Raw genomic sequence first — 13387 nt, 5'->3', positions numbered from 1 at the left:
CGTAGCAATGTTTTGCCTTCTTAGACTGTGGACCATAACTTCCACCTCATTTGCCTCTAAGTATGTTCCCATTAGTGTCTGTGATTTATCAACAGCTAATTAGTCAGCGACTAAGCCAGTGATTCTTAAACACTTTATAGAAGAGGTCCATATGTCTAGGTACTAGGGAAGCTGGCTGAGTTAACTACATCTTTATTGAGGGGGGAATCAGTCCTTTCCAAGTTTCATAAGAATCTTTATGACAAAATTTGGAATTTTTAAAATGTAGTTCTTAAAGTTCTTTTAAGATGCAATATTTATATATGCAGTGTTGCATATGTAAATTTGGGTTTACATTTCTTATAAAGTTCTCTTCTGTCTCCTCAAGGCTTCTCACCCAGAACGTTTAACCTAATCACTTTATGGCCCTAAAAATTCAGCTGGACAGATTTTGATTAAACAATGTGCAAGGGGCTGTGGTGGTTGGTTGCAGCAGGCCCCCAGGTTTTGTCTGTTCAGCATTCTTTCCCTCACTAGGTAATAGCACCCGATTTTCATACAGGAACCTACCTCCTACTCTCCAAGGAATACAGCCTTGGTCAGACTGTCAATCAAAGTGATGGCCTCTCCAGCTCAAGGGATAGACTGTTGTATTAGCTTTCTATTTGCTACCCTAACAAATTATCACAAACCTAGAGTTAAAACAACAGAGTTCTGTTGGTCAAAAATCTCACTGGGCTAAAACCAAGGTGTCAGTAGGGCTGCATTCCTTTCTGGAGGCTCTCAAGAAGTTCCATTTCATTGCCTTTTCCAGCCTCTAGAGGCTGCTGGCATTCCTCAGCCCATAACCCCCTTCCTTCATGTTCCAAACCAGCAATCTTCAAAATCAGTAACATCTTTCTAATCCTGCTTCCAATAGTCACATCTCTCAGATCCAGCTGGAAAAGTTTCTTCACTTCTAAGGATGCTTGTGATTACATTGGTCCCACCCCAATAATCCAAGATAATCTCTGGAGCTCAAGGTCCTTAATTTACTCACATCTGCCAAGTCCCTTTTGCCACTTAAGGTAACGTTTACAGGTTTCAGGGATTAAGACATGAATATCTTGGACTCCCCTGGTGGCGCAGTGGGTAAGAATCCACCTGCCAATGCTGGGGACACGGGTTCAAGCCCTGGTCCGGGAAGATCCCATATGCCACGGGGCAACTAAGTCCGTGTGCCACAACTACTGAGCCTGTGCTCTAGAGCCTGCGAGCCACAACTACTGAGCCCGTGCTCCACAACAAGAGAAGCCACCGCAATGAGAAGCCCACACACTGCAACGAAGAGTAGCCCCTGCTTGCCACATCTCGAGAAAGCCCGCACACAGCAACGAAGACCCAATGCAGCCCAAAATAAATAAATAAATAAAAGAAAGCCCAACAAATAAGTAAATAAAGAAAAATTAAAAAAAAAGACATGAACATCTTGAGGGACCATTATTCTGCCTACTACAGACCCCTACTCTCAGCTGATCCATTACACTCTATTTCTGGGATGAGCAAAGTGATGACCCAAGAACTAAAAAAGATCATTGGGCACTTATCTCAGTGATGGCACCCATCATTTTTGGCATGTAGATCTGTGGGGCTGGTTCCTGTGCTTCCCAAAGCCTGACTTTTCAGTTTATCCTGCGATACTGAGACTTTCCCCATAGCTAGAACTTGCTAGAAATAAATGTAATACATAATAGAACAACGATACAGAATCAATCAGAGTTTTTGGTTGCAAACAACAGAAACAGCCTTTGTACTCTTAAGGAAAAAAAGTAATTGATTGGACAAATGTCAGGTTCTCAGAGAGTCAATGGTGAGAATCCATGAAATCATACTGATTGATTTCCAATTTGGAAAACCTAGATGCTGCAGAGGGCTAGGCAGCAGAAATCACTGCAAAAGTGACACAGCAGATAGGGTGAGTATAGTATATATGCCACACTGCTGCATCACTGGACCTCCAACTGACCCCACTTGTTTGCAACACTTGCTCAAGATACATAGTGTCCAGAGGGAGCTTCCAGTTGGAGGACTTTGCTTCTATGCCCATCTCCCAGGCTAGCAGGGACAGCTCTGGTTTCTGTAGCTGTATGTGGCCACTAATTCCACAAGAGGAGATTGAGATGCCTATAGAAAGAGGAGGCAAATAACTAGCAAATGCCCCCCACGAATATCCTAAGAGAAATTCAAAGAGCTGGGGAGGAGGCAGAAGTCATGTCTATTTAGGAAAATCAGGAAAGACTGAACAGAAAATGGGTGTAGGACAGGGCTGTCCTTATAGAAATAGAATTCAAGCCACATATATAATTTAAAAATTTCCAGAAACTGCATTAAAAAGTAAAAAAAAAAAAAGTAAAAAGAAACAAGTGAAAATAATGTAAATGTATTTTATTTAACCCACTATATCTAATATATCAGTGGTCCCCAACCTTTTTGGCACCAGGGACCGGTTTCGTGGAAGACAATTTTTCCATGGACTGGGGGGGTGGGGATGGTTTCCGGATGATTCAAGCACATTACATTTATTGTGCACTTTGGTTCTATTATTACTACATTGTAATATATAATGAAATAATTATACAACTCACCATAATGCTGACAGGAGGCAGAGCTCAGGTGGTAATGCGAGTGATGGGGAGCGGCTGTAAATACAGAAGAAGCTTCACTGGCTCATCCGCCACTCACCTCCTGCTGTGCAGCCCAGTTCCTAACAGGACACAGACCGATATTGGTCCATGGCCTGGGGGTTGGGGACCCCTGTAATATATTATCATTTCAACATGTTATTAATAAAATACAAATGGGACATTTTACATGCAATAAAATATTTAACAGAAAAAAAGTACACTGCTTCAGGTTTTTTTTTTAATTAAATTAAATTAAAAATTCATTTCCTTCTTGGCACCAGCCACATTTCAAATGCTCAATAGCCACACGTGGCTAGTGGCTATAACATTAAACAACAAAGGTGTAGAAGGATGGTGTATCCTCTTGGATCTAATCTAGATTAGATCTAATCTAATCTAATCTAGAAAACACAGTAATTTAAACAGGGTAAGTTTAAATACAAAGAATCATTAACATAGCAGCAGATTGGACTCATGAGCGTCTGGCTAGTAAAAAGCAAAGAGAACTGTAAAGAATATAGGAATGGAAGGTATTCTGAGCAGCGGCTGCCCCATGGGGCTGAGGTAGAGCATCTGAGAAAGCTGCCTCTCTATCCACAGGCTATAGGAATAAGACTGAGACCTCCGTGGACAGGGCTTGTGGCTCCCTGAGCGGCAGAGAAGTTGCTGTGGCATCAGCAGAACTTGCTGAAAATCTGCCCTCCAGAACTTTCCAGAAATCACCTTCTAAGCTGCCCAGGAAGGCTGTTCATGGGTTGGTTTCTCACGGGAGGCGCTCTCTTACAAAACGGCTCCAGGTGCCTGGAGAAGCTGCTGGTTGCTGCTGGCCACCATGGCGCTGCAGAGCTGGGCGCTGGGGAAGCCGCGTGCGCGGCAGGAGCTCGGCACAGGCCTGGAAGTGTGGAGAAATACACCAGCATGATGACAGGCCTAGAAAGAGAAAAGCGTGAAGCAGAACAGCAAGGGGACTAGTTCGGATTGGGGAGTCATTATAGATGGGAGGGTAAGATAGAAATGCAGTAAGATAGAAAGGTAGACCCAAGGGTTCTACCTCAGACTCAACAAACCATTCCCTACAATATTGTAATTTTCCCCAAATACCACTTTGGTCACATCACCCCTCTCTTAATAACTTTCCATGGCTTTTCCGTGCCTATATAGAATTTAGCATCCTAGACTCTCTGTCCAAACTTCCTCAAGCCAGGCCACTCTCCTGTGCTCCCCACAGACCAGCTTTGCTCTGCTATTCTGCCTAGAAGGTCCCCCTTCCCCCTTCCTTTCCTCACAACTCAGCCCAAAAGTCCCAGTCAGAGCCAACTCCCGTAGTACCCACCACAGTCTGCCCACAATGTAAAATCAGTAAAGTTCCCAAGGGGAGGGACTGCCCTTTGTTAGCATGGTTTCCTCCCTGGTACTTACACAGTAGGTGCTAGATAAATACTCCAGACTAGACTACAAGCTCCTGTGGGCAGCACAGTGCCCAGGACATTGGAGGCTCTCTCCAGGTATTAAATACATGAAATCAGTGGAATGGAATAGAATAGAAAGTCCTTGTCGTAAACCTCTTGCTGTGTGTGCTTTGTAGCATCTGTTTTTCCCTTCCTCAGGTACGTATTTCTTACTGACTTTTCAATCCTAAATGCCTGTGGTAAACAGAGCAGTTATCCCCAAAGATGCATTTCACTGTCCTAATCCCAATAATCTGTGAATATTACTCCATATGGCAAAAGATGTGATTAAATAAAGATCTTGAGAGGAGGAGCTTATCCTGGATTATCCATCTGGGCCTGAAATGCAGTCACAGGTGTCCTTATAAGAGAAAGGCAGAGGGAGTTTTGGACAGAAGAGAGATGGAAGCTATGTGACCACAGAGGCAGAGATTGGAACGATGTGGCCACAAGCCAAGGAATGCCTGGAGCCCCCAGAAACTGGAAGAGGTAAGCAATGGATTTTTCCCTAGAGCCTTTGGAGAGAGCACAACTTTACTTTCACTACCATGTCAGGATAAAACCTCTGTTGTTGTAAGCCACCCAGTTTTGGTAATTTGTTATGGCAGCCACCGGAAATTAATACAATGTCCAATTCCAGGGGTTGTAGTGATTGATTCACACATGGGCACATGACCCAGTTAATGCATTGAGACTCTGTAACAGGACATTTGCTGAAGCTGCTGGGAAAGGGAAGCTCTTTTTGCCACTAAGGCAACCCATACTAGGAAAAGATAAGCCTAGAGCTGTTTGGGGCCTCCATGTGGAGACATCAGCCTAACACGTTGAAAAAGACAGAGACAAAATCTAGTGTTGCTATCATTTGATCTTCTGTATCCAGCCATATCCGAAGCCAGTCCTATCCCTGGACTTTCAATTATATCAACCAATTAATTCCTCATTTTACTTAAGCCAGTATGAGCTGGATTTCTGTCACAAGCAGCCCAAAGAATTCTAACTCATAGAGCCTTTTCGTTACCTGCAGAGGGTTGTCAGATATATATGAATTGTAGATAAACAACAAATAAATTTTTAGTCTAAGTATATCCCAAACATTGCATGGGTCTGATACCATATGTGTATATATTGTTATTTAACTGAAATTCAAATTTAACTTGGCATCCTGTTTTCTTGGTTTTGGGGGTTTTTGTCTTTTGCCAAGTCTGGCAATCCTATGTTGAAAGAAGGTTTTTTTATTGATCATCTGAAACCTTTGAAAGGCCAGTTGTTATAGTACAAAGGAAGATAGACATAATCTTTATTCTAAGTAGATACCTCATAATTTTAGGCATTTGAATGACTGTCTTCAGTCTCTTGTATTGACTGGAGCTGTAAAAGAATGTGATTATAGCCTCATAATGTCATGAACCTTCATATGATTTGAAGTTGAGAAGGACGCATTATCAGTTTTTAATAGCCTGAGCAATACTGAGCAAAGCAGTAGAAAGGTGTCTGAATGCGTTGAGACACCTACAACAAAGATGTAAAAATAAATAAATAAATAAAAGAAACTAGTATTTTAGAAACAAAGCAAACCAAAAACAAACAAACAAAAAACTAATGCTCTTCCAGAGTTGCTGTCACAGTTTACTCTACTTGGTGTGATGTACCCATTATGGTGTGGTCCAGTTGCAAAGGATTATGGGAGACCCAGCTGGAGGAGCAGAGGAGGGGGCCAGGCAATGACCATTGAGCAGGTGAGAAAAAACAAAATGGCCAAGCTGAGGGTATCCTGAAATCTGGAGACCAGCCTGACGGCATGAAGTCTGGCATATATAAAACAGTACCCCAGCCCAGGATATACGGGAATAGTGTTGTGTGTTTTTTGCACCCAGATGCAGTGTTGAAGAAAAGAAGGTTCTTCTACTTTACTAATGCTTGCACGTCTTTGGTTCTCAAAAGCCCCTTCAAAAGACTTCTGCGGTAGATTAGTTCTTTAACCTTGAGACGTATATCTAGAATGAGGGATTCACAGCTTGTTTTAACTTTGCAGCAAAGGTAAGAATACTTGAAAACTTACAAACTTGAGAAGTTGCCTGGCTCAACGACTGTTCCACTATTGCTTATTTTTCAGTGATGTTTGAGAAAGGAGGATATTTCTTGAAAATACAGTTTGAAATGTCAATTGTATTTCAGTCGTTTCTGCCCTTCGTTTTGATGTGGATTCTTTTCTTCACGCAAATATATAGTGAAGCACTGTGGCATCCGATTCTGCTGTCCTAGATTTTGTTGACGTTCCCACTGACTGACCATCTTACCAAATCTGGCAAGTTCTCCACGCCCAGCAAGATCTTCTCACAACTTGTGTTAAGAACTACTTCGTGTCACCTAGGGTGACATAGTGAGATCACACCCTTGTGAGTATGGGATGGGTCGTGCCCAGTAATCGTCTTCAGAAAGAAAGAACTAAAGTGGGTGGGTCAGTCTCCTTGGTCTGGAGTAGTGGTTCTCAGCTGAGGGTGGTATCCTGCACCGAGGGAGCATTTGGAAATGTGAGGAGACTTCTTTTGTTGTTCTGAATTATATTTTACATATAACATTGTGTAAATTTAAGGCATATAACATGTTAATTTGGTGTATTTCTATATTGTAATATGATTGCCATTGTAGCGATATTTAGCACCTCTATCATGTTTTGTAATTATAATTTCTTTTTAGTGATTGGAATAATGAAGTTTAGTCTCTTGGCAAGTTTGATGATTATAATCAGTCTTGTTTATAAGTCTGTTTTTAAACAGTGATTCATGGGGGTGGGGAGAGGTCTGCTATTGACCTTAATTGGGTATCTTACACAGCAAAAAGTGCTCCTACTCCAATGCCATTAGACTCTCTGGTCTCAACAGAGAGCCTAATGATCCAGTGAGCGGTACAAGGGTAGTCACCCTATGGAAGGACCTGGAAAAGATCTTTATTCCCTATAGGGTTCCACCCTATGGGACATGGACTTTAAGCACAGAAAGGGAGCTTTGCTTTGTTTATCATTTTAGGATTGGGCTCAGCTGCCAGTGACAAGAAACCCAAATAATAGTGGCTTAAGCCCATAAAGTTCCATTCCCTCACGGATGAGTCTCCAAGTAGACAGTCTTGGCTGAAGTAGCAGGTCTGCAGAGGCAGCAGGAATTCCAGCTCCACTGCTCCGAGGTGTGGCCTTCATCTGCATGGCCCAGGATGGCTGTTTAAACGGAAGCTGTCACTTTCACATTCCACCCAGATGAAGGAGAAAAGGAGAAATGAGAGCTTGTTCTCTCCCTTTGAGGACACCTCTCAGAACTTGCATATGACATTTCCGTTTACATTCCTTGGCCAGAACTTTGTCTCATGTCCATTCCTAGCTGCAAGGTAGCTGGGAAATAGAGGCTTCTATTCTGGGTAGCTGTGTGCCCAGCTGTGGGCACACAGAAGAAAGAAGCAATGTTTAGCAACTGCTAGCAATTTCTGCCATTCCTAGCAAGGCAGATTACCTACATCAGTAAAGTGAAGCCCTGGTATGTTATTAAAGCTGGTCCAGCCTTAACTAAGTAGGGAAAGAAGAAAAGTACTGACTTGCCTTGGCCCCAGAATTCTTTGACACTCCTCCCATTGAGACTGGGGCTGTGTCTCCTCCCCATAAATCTGGGTGGGGATTTATGACTGCTCCAACAAATAGAGCACAACGTAACTGACGTCATACAAGGCAGCACAGCTGCCCTCTGGCTTTCTCTGGGATGTTCGCCGCTGGGACCCAGCCACCACGCTGTGAGGGAGCCCAGGCCACGTGGAGGCCACATGTGGGTGTTTGGCCTCCAGCCCCAGCTGTGGTCTTAGCCAACAGCTACCAACTGCCAGACATGTGAGTGAAGAAGCCTCCAGATAATGCCCCCTCGAATTCCAGAGTCACCCACTGCTGTGACCTGAACATGTCCCACCGCCAGATATTTAACCCCCAGGGTGATGGTATAAGGAGATGGGACCTTTGGGAGGGACTAGTACTTTTACAAAGAGACCCCAGAAAGCTCCCTTCTCCTTTCACCATGTGAGGACACAGTGAGAGGTCAGCAGTCTGCAACCTGGAAGAGGGCTCTCACCTGGTCCTCTGACCTCCAGCACCATAAGAAATAAATTTCTGTTGTCTGTAAGCCACCCAGTCTGTGGTATTTTGTTACAGCAGCCTGAATGGACTAAGACAGCCTTTGGGTTTTCCATGTGACTGTGACTGCAGGAGGGACCCTGAGCAAGAAGTGCCCAGCTGCGTCCAGTCAGCACCAGGGCTTTCGGGAGGGTCACAGAATGATTATTGTCTTAAGCCACTGCGTTTGGGGGTGGTTGTTTATGCGGCAATAGATAATCAGAACAGCCCGCAGAACACTGACACTTTAGTATTGACTGGTTTTTCCAGCTCATTCCTGAGGCCAGTGAGTGTCAATCAATCAGGAGAGACATCAAGAACACAGTAAATCAGGGCCCAGCGGAGCAGGTGGGGTGGGGATGGGGTGGAGATTGCGGAGAGAGAGGATGTTGCTTAGAAAGCGATGCAGCTGCTCTTCATCATCAAGGGCATCTTCTTCCACCGTCAGCCTTGGTGGACCACAGCTGGGGCTGGCGGCCAACTAGTTCTTCACATGGTACAGTCAGAAGAAACCACGTGATGTGAATAAAAAAGTAAGGAAGCTGGGAGCCAAAGAAAAGGAGGAAAATGTGTTATGTGTGCCAAGGAACTGTGACTGGAAATAGAGAAAGACAAGAATCCAAAAATCTAAATTATATTGTCCACTGTGTATATTTATACCATATCTTCTTTATCCATTCATCTATTGATAGGCACTTATTGCTCTCATATCTTGGCTACTGTGAATAATACTGAAATGAACATAGGGGTACATATATCTTTTTGAACCAGTGTTTTGTTTTCTTTGGAAAATAACCCAGAAGTAGAATTGCTGGATCATTTTGTTCTCCATAGTGGCCGCACTAATTTACATTCCTAGCAACAGTGCACGAGCATTCCCTTTTCTCCACATCTTTGCCAACACTTGTTATTTGTGGTCTTTTTGATGGTAGCCATTCTGACAGGTATGAGGTGGTATCTCATCGTGGTTTTGATTTGCATTTCCCTGATGATGAATAATGTTGAGCATCTTTTCATGTGCCTTTTGGCCATTTGGGAAAACGTCTATTCAAATCCTCTGCCTATTTTTTAATCAGGTTTTTTTTTTGATGTTGAGTTATATGAGTTCTTATATCTTTTGGATATTAACCCCTTATCAGATATAACATTTGCAAATATCTTCTCCCATTCAGTAGCCAGCCTTTTCGTTTTGTTAATAGTTTCCTTTGCTGTGCAAAAGTATTTTAGTTTGATGTAGTCCCGTTTTATTTTTGTTTTGTTTGTCTTACATTCAAGTCTTTAATCCATCTTGACTTTATTTTTGTACACTGTGTGAGAAGGTAGTCCAGTTTGATTCTTTTACATGTAGCTGTCCAGTTTTCCCAGCACCATTTATTAAAGACAGTATCATTTCCCAATTGTATAATCTTGCCTCTTTGTCATAGATTAACTGACGATGTCAGTGTGGGTTCATTTTGGGGGGTCTTTATTCTGTTCCATTGACCTACATGTCTGTTTTTGTGCCAGTACCATACTATTTTAATTACTATAGCTTTGTAGTATAGTTTGAAATCAGGTAGCATGATACCTCAGCTTTTTTCTTCTTTCTCAAGATTGTTTTGGTTATTCAGGCTCAGGACCACAAAATTTTAAGTAGACACACTTAAAAATTATTGATGGGGAATTCCCTGGTGGTCTAGTAGACAGGACTCGGCACTTTCACTGCCAAGGATGCAGGTTCAATCCCTGGTTGGGGAACTGAGATCCCACAAGCTGCGTGGTGCACCCAAAAAATAAAATGAAAATTAAAAAAAAATAAAGTGATAACTTATTTTTTTAAAATTATTTGTGACCCCAAAGAGTTTTTGATCATGTGAGTTCCACTATCAATATTTTAGAAGTTAAAAAAATATTTATTACTTTATTTAAATACGAGTTCATTCCATGTTAACATAAATAGTACTCTTCACATTACCTTGTGGGAAATGGGGCTCAGAGGACTGGCATGAATGTTGACACCTTTGCCTACTGCTCTGGCTGTGATTAATCAACTGTCCTTTGTCTCTGCCTCAGAAGTCTCCTGTCTTCTATGAGCATCCGTGACACCATGATATGCTAATTTGTACCCCTTGAAGGAGGGCAAAACCTCAGCCCTTCACAGTTCTTGAAATAACCTCTAACTGAGACTCAGCATACCTTCCATTTTAATGTAGCAACAGACCTCACTGTATTCACAGTACCCATGACTTTGTAACCAATAGAAAACACAGATATTTTCATAACATACCATATTTGTATCAAATATCTCTAAATAACATTTATGCATATCAACACTTTGAAATCAAGGTACTTAATCTTATTGATATATTAAACAAGCATGTATATTACTATATCACAATCTGTTTTTTAATATATTGACAACTGTATTTCAACATGATTTGTTTCTTTTATTTTTATGCATTTAACATTTTTATTCTAAGAAGGGGTCCATAGACTCCTGATCTAGGCACTCTGTTCATTGCCTGAGGCTCTGAATAGCACAGGAAAACCAGAAAGAAAAAACAGTTTCAATTATTGGTGTTTGAATTTTCCAAGCCCAGGCGCCAGGGAGAAATGGAGGGATGCATGCATGTAGAAAGAGATTTGGAAGACATGAAAGCAGTAAAAGCCTTCTGTACCTGAATCTGGAAGGGAGTCCCTGGACTCAGGGGAGGGGATTGGACACAGGGGTGAGACTGATGAAGTCTGGATGGGGGTACAGAATCTGAAGGGTGGATCTCACTTCTAGAGGCCATCAGCCTCCTCTTGACATCCAGGAGGCCTCATGGGGGCTTCTCCAGCCTGCGGCCCACCTGCTCTCCATCTGAGTGAGCCACAGAACTGCCTCACCTCAGTCTACCTTCTCAGAGACTGGTGATGCCCCCTTCCTCCACAGCCAGAAGCCCCCATGCTGTACCTGTGTCAGTCACCAAATTGTGTTCAGTCCCACGTGACTCACTTCTCCCCCATTCCGTAGCCCAGGATGCAAGCCTCGTGAGTTGTAGGGTGACTCTAAGCCCTTAGAGGGATGGTGCATTGTGGAACAGAAGGTCCCCTGGCCTATATATTGGGTCACCCCTATATTGGGTGAGATTAAACAGAACCATCTTGAGGTTTTCCTCAGCACTGGGTTAAAGAAAAACTCTATCAGATATATACAGGAGATGAAAGAGGTCTGGAGGTGTGTAGTAGTTTGCCCAAGAGATAATCTCTCCCTATTTTTAATGTCTGTGAGCTAGGAAATGCAGAGTTGCCCCTTTAGCAGGCCTGAAATGGCTGTGTGTGGGAGCAGGTACCCCCCTGCCCTTCGTTGGTGCTGATTTCAGCACTGTGCTCCTATTGCTATGGTAATGATCCGTGAAAGCTTTTCAAGCTGGCCAGGAAGAGCAACCTGCATAAAAGAGAGGATCAATCAGGGCTACAGTTTGACATTTGAAAGGAGTCAGAGTAGAGAGACATGAAAGTTTGAATTATTGATGGAAGAAATACAACAGTGTGGCCAGCTTACCCCAGGGGAGGAGAAGGGGCAGGAGAAGGGGCACATTTTGGGAGGCTCAGAAGTAGCTTGTCCTACCCCAACTATCTCCCTGAAAAGCCTAACTGTTCCAGACTTCTGATTTTGCACTGTTTGTACTGTATCTCCTTGTGTGTTTACCTACATATGTGTATTTTTAAGCAAACCCTCCAGAGATGAAAAATACATATATCAAGACAGTAAGACATTTGATTTTAAAATTTTAAAAAGACAATTTAAAAAGATCTTTTCCGGGCTTCCCTGGTGGCACAGTGGCTGAGAATCTGCCTGCTAATGCAGGGGACACGGGTTCGAGCCCTGGTCTGGGAGGATCCCACATGCCGCGGAGCAACTAGGCCCGTGAGCCACAACTACTGAGCCTGCGCGTCTGGAGCCTGTGCTCCGCAACAAGAGAGGCCGCGATAGTGAGAGGCCCGCGCACCGCGATGAAGAGTGGCGGGCCCCTGCTCGTCGCAACTAGAGAAAGCCCTTGCACAGAAACGGAGACCCAACACAGCAAAAAAAAAATTAAATTAAATTTAATTTAAAAAAAGATCTTTTCCTTTTCCCCTATCAGAATAGAGCACCATTCACATATGGATGGAGCAGCTAGAAAGGGGCACGTGTGGCAAAGAAGAATGAGGAGAGAATGGAGAGAGGGTTGCTGAAAATGAGTTTGTGAATTGCCTAAGATTCCAGGACTAGTGATAAGGAAAAAAATCACTTAGAACACTGACAACACCAAATGCTCACAAGGAAGTGGAGCAACAGGAACTCTCATTCATTGCTGGAGGGAACACAAAATGTAACAACCTCTCTGGAGGACAGTATGGCGGCTTCTTACAAAACTTAATATACCCTTCCCATAGGATCCAGCCATCATGCTCCTTGGTATTTACTGAAAGCAGTTTAAAACTTATGACCACACAAAAACTTGCACATGGATGTTTATAGAAACTTTGTCCGTAATTGCTAAAACTCGGCAGCAGCTAAGGGAATCAGTAGTGAATGGATAAACATTGGTCCATCCAAGACAATGGAATATTATTCAGCACTAAAAAGCACTGAGCTGTCAAGCCATGAAAAAGACACGGAGGAACCCTAAATGCCAATCACTAAGTGAAAGAAGCCAGTCTGAAAAAGGTTACATACTGTATGATTCTAACTGTATGACATTCTGGAAAAGGCAGCTATGGAGACAGGAAAAAATCAGTGGTTGCCTGGGGTTGGGATGGGGGTAGGATGAATAGGTGAAGCACAGAGGAATTTTAGGGACTCTGTAATGATGGATACATGTCATTACACATTTTTAAAAAAACCATGGAATGTATAACACCAAGAGTGAATCCCAAGGTAAACTATGGACTTCTGGCATGATATATCAGTGTAGGTGCATCTGTTGTACCAGATGTATCACACTGATGGGGATGTTAACGCATGGGGTGGAAGTAGGGGGAAGTATATGGGAAACTCTACCTTCCTCTCAATTTTACTGTGAACCTAAAATAAGTCTTAAAAAATGATTAAAAAATGGCAAGTTGTACTCTTATAATTAAAATGTTACTTAATCAGGCTTCATCTTGGTATAAATTATTTATTAATATACATTTGTATTAGTTTG

This window comes from Monodon monoceros, unplaced genomic scaffold, assembly GCF_005190385.1.
Source record: "Monodon monoceros isolate NGI ecotype Baffin Bay Population unplaced genomic scaffold, NGI_Narwhal_1 Super_Scaffold_5, whole genome shotgun sequence".
NCBI lineage: Eukaryota > Metazoa > Chordata > Mammalia > Artiodactyla > Monodontidae > Monodon > Monodon monoceros.
The sequence above is the reverse complement of the archived record's forward strand: the minus strand, read 5'-3'. Positions refer to the sequence as shown.